The sequence below is a fragment of the Callithrix jacchus genome, chromosome 13 (genome assembly GCF_049354715.1).
Source record: "Callithrix jacchus isolate 240 chromosome 13, calJac240_pri, whole genome shotgun sequence".
NCBI classification, from domain to species: domain Eukaryota; kingdom Metazoa; phylum Chordata; class Mammalia; order Primates; family Cebidae; genus Callithrix; species Callithrix jacchus.
In genome coordinates, this window is record NC_133514.1 from 47,778,114 (window position 1) to 47,790,490 (window position 12,377).

The 12,377-nt window shown below is 44.5% G+C and overlaps 2 pseudogenes; one reads left to right on the top strand and one right to left on the bottom strand.

Annotated features, from left to right (window-relative positions):
• The first annotated feature begins 5,321 nt into the window (after positions 1 to 5,321).
• On the top strand, positions 5,322 to 6,623 carry LOC144578836 (NBPF family member NBPF3-like; annotated as a pseudogene).
• Positions 6,624 to 6,769: 146 nt separating this feature from the next.
• On the bottom strand, positions 6,770 to 11,991 carry LOC100405863 (large ribosomal subunit protein eL20 pseudogene; annotated as a pseudogene).
• Between the last annotated feature and the right edge of the window lie 386 nt (positions 11,992 to 12,377).

Here is a 12,377-nt window from a genome sequence, read left to right on the forward strand (position 1 = left end):
GCCACAGCACCCGGCCTATAAATATCTTATTGAATGTCTACTTATGTACATAACTTGTGTACAACTTCCCAAATCAAGACAGAAGGCATTTCTAGCACCTAGTAGATTAGCTTGCATTTATGTTAAAGACCCAGAAATCTCAAAATTCAATGTTTCTTAAATTATTTTATTTATTTATTTGTTTGTTTGTTTGTTTTATATTTATTTAGTTTTGAGATGGAGTTTCACTCTTGCTGTCCATGAAGTGCAATGGCGTGATCTCAGGTCACTGAAACCTCTGCCTCCTGGATTCAAGTGATTCTCCTATCTCAGCCTCTTGAGTAGATGGGATTGCAGGCCACCATAATTGGCTAATTTTTGGTATTTTTAGTAGAGATAGGGTTTAATCATGTTGTTCAGGCTGGTTTCAAACTCCTGACCTCAGGCAATCTGCCTGCCTTGACCTCCCAAAGTGTTGGTATTACAGGCATGAGCCACCTTGCCTGGTCTCAAATTCTCTCTCATGTTTTAGTCATGGAGTCAGACACCTTGAATTTGGATTCTACTCCCTCCCATTTCCACCCACTAGTTATGTGACCAATAGTTTCCTTTTTTTGGAGACAAAGTCTCACTCAGTTGAACAGAGTGAAGTGCAATGGTGTGATTCTGGCTCACTGAAACCTGTCTCCCGGGTTCAAGCAGTTCTCTTGCCTCAGCTTCCCTAGTAGTTGGGATTATAGGCTCCCACCTCCATGCCCAGCTAATTTTTGTTTTTGTTTTTGTTTTGAGATGAAGTGTCACTGTTGTTACCCAGATGGAAGTGCAATGGCATGATCTTGGCTCACCGCAACCTCCGCCTTCTGGTTTCAAGCAATTCTCCTGCCTCAGCCTTTCAAGTAGCTAGGACTACAGGTGCACACCACCATGCCCAGCTAATTTTTGTATTTTTAGTAGAGACGGGGTTTCACCTTGTTGACCAGGATGGTCTCAATCTCTTGACCTCGTGGTCCACCCGCCTCAGCCTCCCAAAGTGCTGGTAATATAGGCGTGAGCCACCACACCCAGCCAATTTTTGTGTTTTTAGTAGAGACAGGGTTTCACCTTGTTGGCAAGGCTGGTCCCAAACTCCTGACCTCAAGTGATGCTCCCACCTAAGCCTCTCAAACTGCTGGGCTTACAGCCATGAGCCACTGTGCCCAGCCTAATTTTTGTATTTTTTTTTCCTTTGAGATGGAGTTTCAGTCTTGTTACCCAGGCTGAAGTGCAATGGCATGATCTCGGCTCACCGCAACCTCTGCCTCCTGGGTTCAGGAAATTCTCCTGCCTCAGCCTCCTGAGTAGCTGGGATTGCAGGCACATGCCACCATGCCCAGCTAATTTTTTGTATTTTTAGTAGAGACAGGGTTTCACCAGGATGGTCTCAGTCTCTTGACCTTGTAATCCACCCGCCTTGGCCTCCCAAAGTGCTGGGATTACAGAAATGAGCCACCATGCCTGGCCTTGTACTTTTTAGTAGAGATAATGTTTCACCATGTTGGCCAAGCTGGTATTGAACTCCTGACCTCAAGTGATACCCCCACCTCACCCTCCAAAAGTGCTGGGTTTACAGGTGTGAGCCACCATGCCTGGGAGTGATTCACAACCTTAAAGTGGCAAGAAATCAGCAAAACCAGTCTACATTTTATGTTGAGCCCTTAATCTGGACTCAATTTGTAGGCTGTCTATTTCAGACCCAGTGTGTTGGAACATGCCTGTAGTTCCAGATGCTTAGGAGGCCAAGCTGGGGGGACCACTTGAGCATAGGAGTTTGAGGCCAGCGTTTGCAATATAGTGAGACTCCCCCACCCCTATCTCTAAAGTTCAAGATGGTGGAATCATGGGAATACATATTTTTTAATTATCTAGAATGTAGAAGTATGGTAAAGAGGACTTCCTACTCTTTCAGTGTCATACTAGTGAATTATGAATCCTCAACCTATGTGTCATCTGATAACTGGGGAAGGTAACTTTGCTGGATATATTAGGGATGTGGCCAATGGTCTGGCTGGAAGGTCAGGAACTTAGAAGCAATGTGATTGGGAAATTGATTACAAGGAAGTCTGAGACAGAAATACATGGACAGACCTCTTCGAATGGTCAAAAAAAACAGAATTTTTTTTTCTTAATTTTCATGAGACACAGAATCTCACTTTGTTGTCCAGGCTGGAGTGCAATGGCTCAATCTTAGCTCACTGCTACTGCCACTTCCTGGGTTCAAGTGATTCTCCTTCCCTAGCCTCCTGAATAGCTGGGATTACAGACACCTGCAATTTGCCCAGTTAATTTTTCTTTTCTTTTTTTCTTTTGAGATGGAATTTTGCTTTTGTTACCCAGGCTGGAGTGCAATGGCATGATCTTGGCTCTCTGCAACCTTCGCATCCTGGATTCAGGCAATTCTCCTCCCTCAGCCTCCTGAGTAGCTGAGACTACAGGCACATGCCACCATGCCCAGCTAATTTTTTGTATTTTTAGTAGAGATGGCGTTTCACCATGTTGACCAGAATGGTCTCAATCTCTTGACCTCATGATCCACCAGCCTCAGCCTCCCAAAGTGCTGGGATTACAGACAGGCATGAGCCACTGCACCCAGCCCTTAATTTTTCTATTTTTAGTAGAGATGTTGGTCAGGCTGGTCTCAAATTCCTGACCTCAAATAATCCACCTGCCTCAACCTCCCAAAGTGCTGGGAATGCAGGCGTGAACCACTGCCCTCAGCTGAAAAAAACAGAGAGATACTTATATTCTATGTGAATATACACCAACAGATGACCTCAGCAAAGGATTTCAATAATCAACTGATCAAAAAGACACCAGTCAGCCTCATCCTCTACCCACCTCTGTTATTGCCTAACTAATTGGCTTGTGATAAAAGTGGCCATGGTGGCAGGGATGGAGTTATGCATTGACTCAAGCAACATGAACTTCCACTCACCAGGGCTGACCTGGCTATAGCCACTGCTGAGTGGCCAGTCTGCCAGCAGCAAAGACCTACAGTGCTTACCCAATGTGGTTCCATTCTCTGGGGAGGATGAATTAGCCAGCTGCCTAGTGGCAGGTTAATGACATTCTACCATGGAAGGGGCAGTGTTGTTATTGGAATAGATACTCTGGATATGGATTTGCCTTCTTTGCAAGCAAGGCTTATTTGCCATCACGGTATTCTATACAGCATTGTTTCTGATTTAGGTGCTCACTCACTGCAAATGAAATGCAGTAATGGACCCATGCTTATGAAATCCACTGTTCTCACAATGTTCCTCATCATTATAAAGTACCTTAATAGAAATGTGGAGCAGCTTTTTGAAGACTCAATTACAGCACCTGCTAAGTACCTTGCAGGGCTGAAGTAACATCATCCAGGAAGCTGTAAATACTCTAAGTCAGCATTCAATATACCATACAGTTTCTCTCATAGCCAGGATTCATGGGTCCAGGTATGAAGTGGATAAAAAAGGAAGTGGCACTGCCTACTATTCTCCTAGTGATTCACTAGTAATTTTTTTATTTATTTGTTATTATAATTTTGAGACAGAATCTTGCTCTGTTGCTCAGGCTGGAGTGCAGTGGCATGATTTCAGCTCTCTGCAACCTCCACCTCCCAGGTTCAAGCAATTCTTCTGCCTCAGCCTCCCAAGTGTCTGGGACTGCAGCTGCATGGCACCATGCCTGGCTAATCTTTTTTGTATTTTTAGTAGAGATGGGGTTTCATCGTGTTAGCTGGAATAGGCTCTATCTCCTGACTTCGTGATCTGCTTGCCTCGGCCTCCCAAAGTGCTGGGATTACAGGCATGAGCCATTGTGCCTGGCCCCATTAGTGAGATTTTTCCTTCCAGTTTGAGGGACCTTATATAATCTGTGCTCATCTAGAGGCTTAGTCTCAAAGGGAGAAATGTTTCTACCAGAAGACACAACAGTAATTCCATTGAACGTAGGTTAAGACTGCTGTGTGGCTACTTTGGGCTCTTCATACCTCTGAATCACAAGTAAAGAAGTGAGTTACAGAGTGAGTGCGGTGCTTCTGGAAATGCAGGATGGGCAACCTGCGGAGGTCAGAGGCACAACATTGGGGCACACGGCCAGGCGGCTGCCATGCCTATGGGAAGTGAAGGTTTGCCAGGAAGTCCACCCAGCGTTTTTGAGAGCCTGAGCTGAGTCCACACTCTGTAAGCCAAGAATGGAGGGAACAGATGGAAGAAAGAAAGTCAGCAGGTTTTGGAAAAAAGAATAACCTGCAAAGGACAAGTCAATGATAGAACAAGGACATCCACAGAGCCAGAGGTTGAAGGCACAGGTGTTGATGTCTCGGACTCATCTCACTCCAGAAATTGGATTGGTAACATTGAAGAGACACTTCTCACCTCCCTGAAATGCCCTTTATTATCTTCTTCAAGTTGCAAGGGCCCTGAAACAGCACTTTCAGTGCTCCCATAAAGGGAGCCTTGGGAGGATCCTGAATTACTGGTGGAATTGGACAGTGCATGGAGATGGTTGAGCAGGATGAGGTCCCTGGCTCTACTTGTAATGTCCCAAATGTCAGCATGGGGGCATCTGGCAGGACGTGTCCCAGGAAGACCACAGAGGCAAATTTACCAGATTCCATAGAGAATTCCTACTCCCAGCAGGAAGAGACCAAACCGAATATCAAAGCCAGCAAAAATAGACTTCTTATGAGTCAGGTGGCTTGCTTCCTAAACTACCAGCTGAAGATCTACCATACAAAGATCAAAAAGATCAGCACGAAGAACAGAAATGCAGAGACAGCAAAAATAAACTTCTCATGAGTCAAGTGGCATACTACCTGGGCTACCAACTGAAGACAGAAGTCCCTGGTTATCAGTGTTCTGCTCCAAATGTCAGCACAGTGGCATCTGGCAGGCTTCCTTCAAGAAAAAACACACAGGCAAATGTTCCAGAAGGCATTGAGAAATCCTGCTCTCAGCAGAAAAAAAAAAAAAAAAAACAAATTTCAGAGCCAGCAAAAATAGACTTCCTTTTTTTTTTTTTTATGAGATGGAGTTTCACTCTTGTGACCCAGACTGGAGTGCAATGGTGCAATCTTGGCTCACTGCAACCTCCACCTCCTGGGTTCAGGCAATTCTCTTGCCTCAGCCTCCTGAGTAGCGGGGATTACAGGCACATGCCACCATGCCCAGCTCATTTTTTGTATTTTTAGTAGAGACGGGGTTTCACCATGTTGACCAGGATGGTCTCGATCTCTTGACCCCACGATCCACCCACCTTGGTCTCTCAAAGTGTTGGGATTACAGGGGTGAGCCACCACGTCTGGCAAAAATAGACTTCTTATGAGTCAGGTGGCCTACGTTCTGAACAACCAGCTGAAGACATACAAAGATGGAAAAGATCAACATAAAGAACAGAAATGCAGAGACAGCAAAAATAAACTTCTTATGAGTCAAGTGGCCTACTACCTGGGCTGCTGGCTGAAGATGGAAGTCCCTGGCTTTCTGTGTTCTGCCCCAAATGTCAGCATGGTGGCATCTGGCGGGCCTCCTTCCAGAAAAAAACACAGAGGTGAACATTCCAGAAGACACTGAGAAATCCTGCTCCCAGCAGGAAAAAAACAAACCAACTTTCAGATCCAGCAAAAATAGACTTCTTATGAGTCCAGGTGGCCTGCTTTTTGAACTACCAGCTGAAGACATACAAAGATCGAAAAGATCATGATGAACAGAAATGCAGAGACAGCAAAAATAAACTTCTTATGAGTCAAGTGACTTACCATCTGGGCTGCCAGCTGAAGATGAAAGAAGATCGGAAATGTAACAAGGAGGAACAGAAATACAGAGACAGAAAAAATAAACTTCTTATGAGTCAAGTGGCCCACTACCTGGGCTGCAGGCTGAAGACAGAAAAAAATGACAAAGATGAGGATGAAGATGTTAATGTTGCAGAGGCTGAGAAAATACAGGAATCACATGCCCCCAGGGAGGTGCAGAAGATTGAAGTCAAGAAAGTCCCTGAGGACTCATTGGAGGAATGTGTCATCACTTGTTCAAACAGCTATGGCCCTATTGACTCCAGCCAGCCTCAGGGATGCACCAGTGAAATCACATTTGAGGAAGATAACGTCGACTCTGTGTTGGTTGTAGAGAGTGAATCATCTCATGATGTAGGGGAGGATGCTCTAATCATTCTTTCAGAAAGTCAAAGTGCTGATGAGGAAGAAGAAGAAAAAGGGCCAGTGCCCCCAGGAATCTGCAGGAGTCTGTGGAGGAGGAAGCCCCCTAGGGGTCCAGGGATGGAGGTTATTCAATTCTCTCAATTCTCCTGGCACATTTGCCTTCAATGAGCCTTACAGGAGTAACTTGCACTCATTCAAGGAATAGCAAGTCAACTTGGCTTATGACATAGGCAAGATTAAAAAGGACCAACAAGAGGAAGAATACCAAGGCCCACTGTGCCCCAGGCTCAGCATGGAGCTGGTGGAAGCAGAAGAGCCTGAAGTCTTCTGGTACTCACTGGATATATTTTATTCAACATATGTGGCTTATCCTGAGTTTTATTACACATACCAGGCTTACACATATGCCATTTTTTTTATTTGTAGAAGAGCATGTTCACTTGACTTTGGACATGAACTGTAGGTTTCTTACTATGATGGTGATAAGACTTTACCTGGTCTCCCAGATAGGGCTCATATTCCCACACTAAGACAACATGTCACATGGGACTCTGCCAGTGCAGAGTAGGAACAATGCCATGTTCTTGCTGAAAATACTTAGCCTGAGTTTTATAGCCTGAGGTAATCTCCAGACAACTTCAGACTGTAGATCAGTGAGCAGCAGAACTGACCTGTCTCCTTCAGACAGCCCATGTCACCACAATTCACACAACTAAAAGAAGAGACATTTTGGGTTGAAAAAGAGTAAAAAGATAATGTAGCTACATTTCTTTAGTTCTTTTGAACCCAAGGTGTCTCCTCATCTTTTTGTTGTTGTCATTGAAGGTGGTGACATGGGCTTGTTTGTAGATGACAGGTAAGCTGTCTGGCTCAATGGTCTGTACTCTGAAGTTGTCGAAAATGTCCTCATGATTAAATTCAGCCTGTGTTTTTCTGGGAACACTGCAGGGTCAATGCTACCTCACCCATCTGCAGGCAGAGGAGGTCCAGTGTGTCTCCCACTATAATCGTGGTACCAGGACTGTTCCACCATTTGTCTTTTACCATGATTGTGATACCAGGACTGTTCCACCATTTGTCTATCACCATGATCATTATACCAGGACTGTTCCACCATTTGTCTATCACCATGACCATGATACCAGGACTGTTCCACCATTTGTCTTTCACCATGATCATGATACCAGGACTGTTCCACCATTTGTCTTTCACCATGATTGTGATACCAGATATGTATCTTTCAGAGACACCTTATTTATACTGAAGTAATTGGAAAAATGGTTTTTAAAAGTTCGTGTCGTTTGTAGGGACATGGATGAATCTGGAAAACATCATCCTCAGCAAACTGACACAAGAACAGAAAATGAAACACCGCATATTCTCACTCATAGGTGGGTGATGAAAAATGAGAACACATGGACACAGAAAGGGGAGTACTAAACACTGGGGTCTATTGGGGGGAAAAGGGGAGGGCCAGTGGGAGGGGGAGGTGGGGAGGGATAGCCTGGGGAGAAATGCCAAATGTGGGTGAAGGGGAGAAGAAAAGCAAAGCACACTGCCATGTGTGTACCTACGCAACGGTCTTGCATGCTCTGCTCATGTACCCCAAAACCTATAATCCAATAAAAAAAAAAAAAAAAGTATTAATATCCTGTATTCAAATGATCATCCCTCAACATTTTATCATTGATTAATAATCCCTGGCTGTGTCAATTATTATATTTACATCTCTACACTGGAAATTTTCTATTTTTACTATATCTTTGCTTTTGCTAGTTTCTGTTGTTGAACAAAAAAAAACTCCCTGCTTGCATTTCAATTTTCACCACAGTTAATTTTAATATATACAATGAAAATTTTTTGTCTTTAAGATAAGACCATCAGCACATAAGGCCACAGCAAAACAGAGATTTTGCTAATTTTTAAGCCTTTGTTAATTTCTGGCTGTTGAGAGAGGTCGTTTATTTAATTAGCTGCTAATATCTATTTAAGTGAGCAGCCAGAGAAATGTCTATCAGATTAAGTATATGCAAAGCCCAGACCATTCTCTTTGAGTCTTTTAAACTATTTCAGAAGAGAAGAGAATAGGCAGATTCCACATATGTGGACAAGAAGGAGAATACACTAAAAGACACACACACACAAAAAAAAGACACAAACAACCATTTCCCAGAAAAGAATAGAAAATCTATTAAAATTCATAAAATATTTTCTCATGAAATGTAATCTCTCTAAACTTAGCCATTATATGGAAGTCAATTCTTAGTATACCACACTATATTGACTGTTGGCATTCATAAGAATTCATTTCCATGTTTGTTATAATCCTTTTTTTTCTTTGCTATGATCTTTTTAAGATTGAGGATTATTTTTCAAAATAAAACCAAAGATTTTAAAGATTGAAAACTGACATTAAAATTTATTTTTTAAAAGTAAAAAAAAAAAAAGAAATGAATTACTCTACTAGCTGGGGTGATTGTCCTGGATTACCAAGGGGAGATTGAGCTGCTGCTACTAATTGGAGTAAGGAAGAGTATGTCTAAAATACAACAGAACCCTTTGGGTGTCTCTTAGTATTACCATGTCCTGTGATTAAAGTAAATGGAAAATTATAAAAGCCTAATTCAAGCAGGACTTCTAATGACCCAGACACTTCAGGAATAAAGGTCTGGTTCACCCCACCAGACAAACAGTCACAGTCAGCTAAGGGGCTTGCTGGGGGCAAAGGGAATATGGAATGGGTGATTGGAAGAAGTGGTAGTGGGAGAAATAACAGCTGTGACCATGTGATCAGTTGCAGAAACAGGGACTCTAATAGTTATGAGTATTTTTTTTTTTTGGAAACAAAATCTCACTCTGTCACCCAAGCTAGAGTGCAGTGGCTTGATCTCGGTTCACTGTAACATCTGCTTCCCAGATTCAAGCGATTCTCCTCCCTCAGCCTCCCAAGCAGCTGGGATTACAGGTGCCCACTACCATGCCCGGCTAATTTTTTGTATTTTCAGCAAAGATGAGGTTTCACCATGTTGGTTACTCTGGTCTTGAACTCCCAACCTTGTGATTCACCCACTTTGGCCTCTCGAAGGGCTGGGATTACAGGCCTGAGCCGCTGTACCCAGCAAGTATTTCTTTTATTTTTTATAAATGTGTATGTTTTTTTCTTTCTCTTTTTAGCCCCTTATCATCTAACATAAGATGTATTAATGATGATTAGCTTTACATTACAGTATTTAAGTCACAGTATATCAAGGAGAAGAGTGAACATGACCCAAGGACTTTGCATCTTCTATTCTTGTTTTTTTTTTTTTTTTGAGATGGAGTTTTGCTCTTGTTGCCCAGGCTGGAGTGCAATGGGTTGATCTCCACTCACCACAACCTCCACCTCCTGGGTTCAAGCAATTCTCCTGCCTCAGCATCCCGAGTAGCCGGGAATACAGGCTTGTGCCACCACACACGGATAGTTTTTTGTATTCTTAGTAGAGACAGGATTTCTCTTTTTTTCTGTGTTAGTCAGGCTAGTCTTGAACCCCGAACCTCAGATGATGTACCCGTCTCAGCCTCCCAAAGTGTTGGGACTACAGGCATGAGCAACCACACCTGGCTTTTCTATTCTTTTTAAAGAGTCAACAACGCTGCTTGCAGTGGCTCACGCCTGTAATCCCAGCACTTTGGGAGGCCGAGGTGGGCGGATCATGAGGTCAAGAGATTGAGACCATTTTGGCCAACATGGTGAAACCCTGTCTCTACTAAAAATAAAAAATTAGCTGGGCATGGTGGTGCATGCCTGTAGTCCCAACTACTCAAGAGGCTGAGGCAGGAGAACTGTTTGAACCTGGGTGGCAGAGGTTGCAGTGAGCCGAGATCATACCACTGCACTCCAGCCTGGCACTTGGCGACTGGTGATGGAGCAAAACTCTGTCTCAAAAAAAAAAAAAAAACGACGAGTCAACATCTTGCTCTATTGTCCAGTCTGGAGTGCAGTGGTGCTATCATAGCTCAGTGCTATGAGCTTTGGTTTGTTGAATTGGCATTCATTCTTAACAAGATTCTTCTTTTTATTTAGTTTAAGACCATTTTCCTTTTCTTTTTTTTTTCCTTCTTTTTCTTTTTGGAGACATGGTCTCCCTGTGCCACCCAGGCTGGAGTGCAGTGGTGTGCATGATCCATGTTTGTGGCTCACTGCAGCCGCCACCTCCTGGGCTCAAGTGATCCTCCCACCTCAGCCTCCCAAGTAGCTGGGACCACAGGCATATGCCCTGGCTAATTTTTTTATATTTGGTAAACATGTGATCTGGCAATGTTGACCAGGCTGGTCTCAAACTTTTGGGTTCAATTGATCCTCCCACTTTCTTTTTTAACATGGAGTTTCACTCTTGTTACCTAGGCTGGAGTGCAATGGCACCATCTCGGTTCACTACAACCTCTGCCTCCTGGGTTCAAGCAATTCTTCTGCCTCAGCTTCCCAAGTAGCTGGGACTATAGGCATGCACCACCATGCCCAGCGAATTTTTGTATTTTTTAGTAGCGACGGGGTTCTGGGATTATAGGTGTGAGCCACTGTGCCTGGACTTAATCCTCCCACCTTAGCCTCCAAAAGTGTTGGGATTGCAGAAATGAACCACTGTACCCGGTTGATAATTTTTTTTCTTTTTTCTTTTTTGAGACAGAGTTTCACTGTTGTTACCCAGGCTGGAGTTCAATGGCACCATCTTGGCTCACCACAACCTCCACCTCCCGGGTTCAAGCAATTCTCCTACCTCAGCCTCCCAAGTAGCTGGGACTACAGGCTACACCACCATGCCCAGCTAATTTTTTGTATTTTTAGTAGAGCCAGGGTTTCACCTTGTTGACCAGGATGGTCTTGATCTCTTGACCTTGTGATCCACCCTCCTCGGCCTCCCAAAGTGCTGGGATTATAGGCGTGATCCACCACACCTGGCCAATCTTTTTTTCTTTTTAAGATGGGGTTTCACCATGTTGGTCGGGCTGGTCTTGAACTTCCGACCTCAGGTGATCTGCCTGCCTCGGCCTCCAAAGTGCTTGGATTATAGGTGTGAGCCACCACACCCAGCTTAATTTTTTTTTTTTTTGAGAGGAAGTTTTTGCGCTTGTTGCCCAGGCTGGAATGCAGTGAGGTGATCTCAGCTCAGTGCAACCTCCATTTCCTAGGTTCAAGTAATTCTTCCGCCTCAGCCTTCTGAGTAGCTGGGGCCAGCTAATTTTTGTATTTCTTTCTTTCCTTTATTCTGGGGGGATGTCCCTGAATTTATTTGGGGCACACCCAGGTGAAGGCCCCACATGTAGAAGAAGGTGTTGTGCCTCTTGGTGGTGAAGCATGGCTTGTGCTCACAGCACAGGATGCAGTGAGGCAGCAGAAACTTGATTTTGGAGTTGTGGAACTCCTTGACTGCCGAACGGTGGCATTTGCTGGCTGTGATCTCCTCCACTTTCATGATCTGGATGGAGTGGGCCTGGGAGTGGTGCCTGGTGCCCATGTCTCAGTAGCACTGGGTGACAGCACCTGAGGTGGTCAGGTCCTGATATTCCTGGTACATGTTGTGGGTGCCACTCCGGGAGTCACAGAGCAGCCAGATACTGAAGTTCTTCACCCACAGGAGGGACTTATTGAGCACCTGCCCACAGTAGGCAATCTCCCCTGAAGACTTCTTTATCTTCTTTAACTGAGACAGGAAGTACCAGAAGCAGGACTTGGTGATGATGTGATTAGGCACGAAGATTCCCATGCAGTAGAGGGGCAGTGTGTGGCATTTGGGAGTGGGCAGGCAGCAACCCACCACCTTGTACTCTCATAGTGTCCCTGGGGCCTTCATGGCATTCTCTCTGCCCTCGCCGCCACCTGCAACAGGCTCTTATTTTTTTTAAGAGACGGGGTCTCGCTATGTTGCCCAGGCTGGAGTGCAGTGGCTATTCACAGGCATGATCCCACTACTGATCAGCACGGGAGTTTTGAAATGCTCTGTTTCTGACCTGGGCCCATTCACCCCTCCTTAGGCAACCTGGTGGGCTCTCAGTCCCAGGAGGTCACCATATTGATGCCAAACCTAGTGCGGACACCCGATCAGCATAGCGCACTACAGCCCAGAACTCCTGGGCTCAAGCAATCCTCCAGCCTCAGCCTCCCCAGTAGCTGGGACTATGCGCCACCATGACTGGCTTTTTTTTTTTTAGAACGGGTCTTTTGTTTTTTCTGAGACAG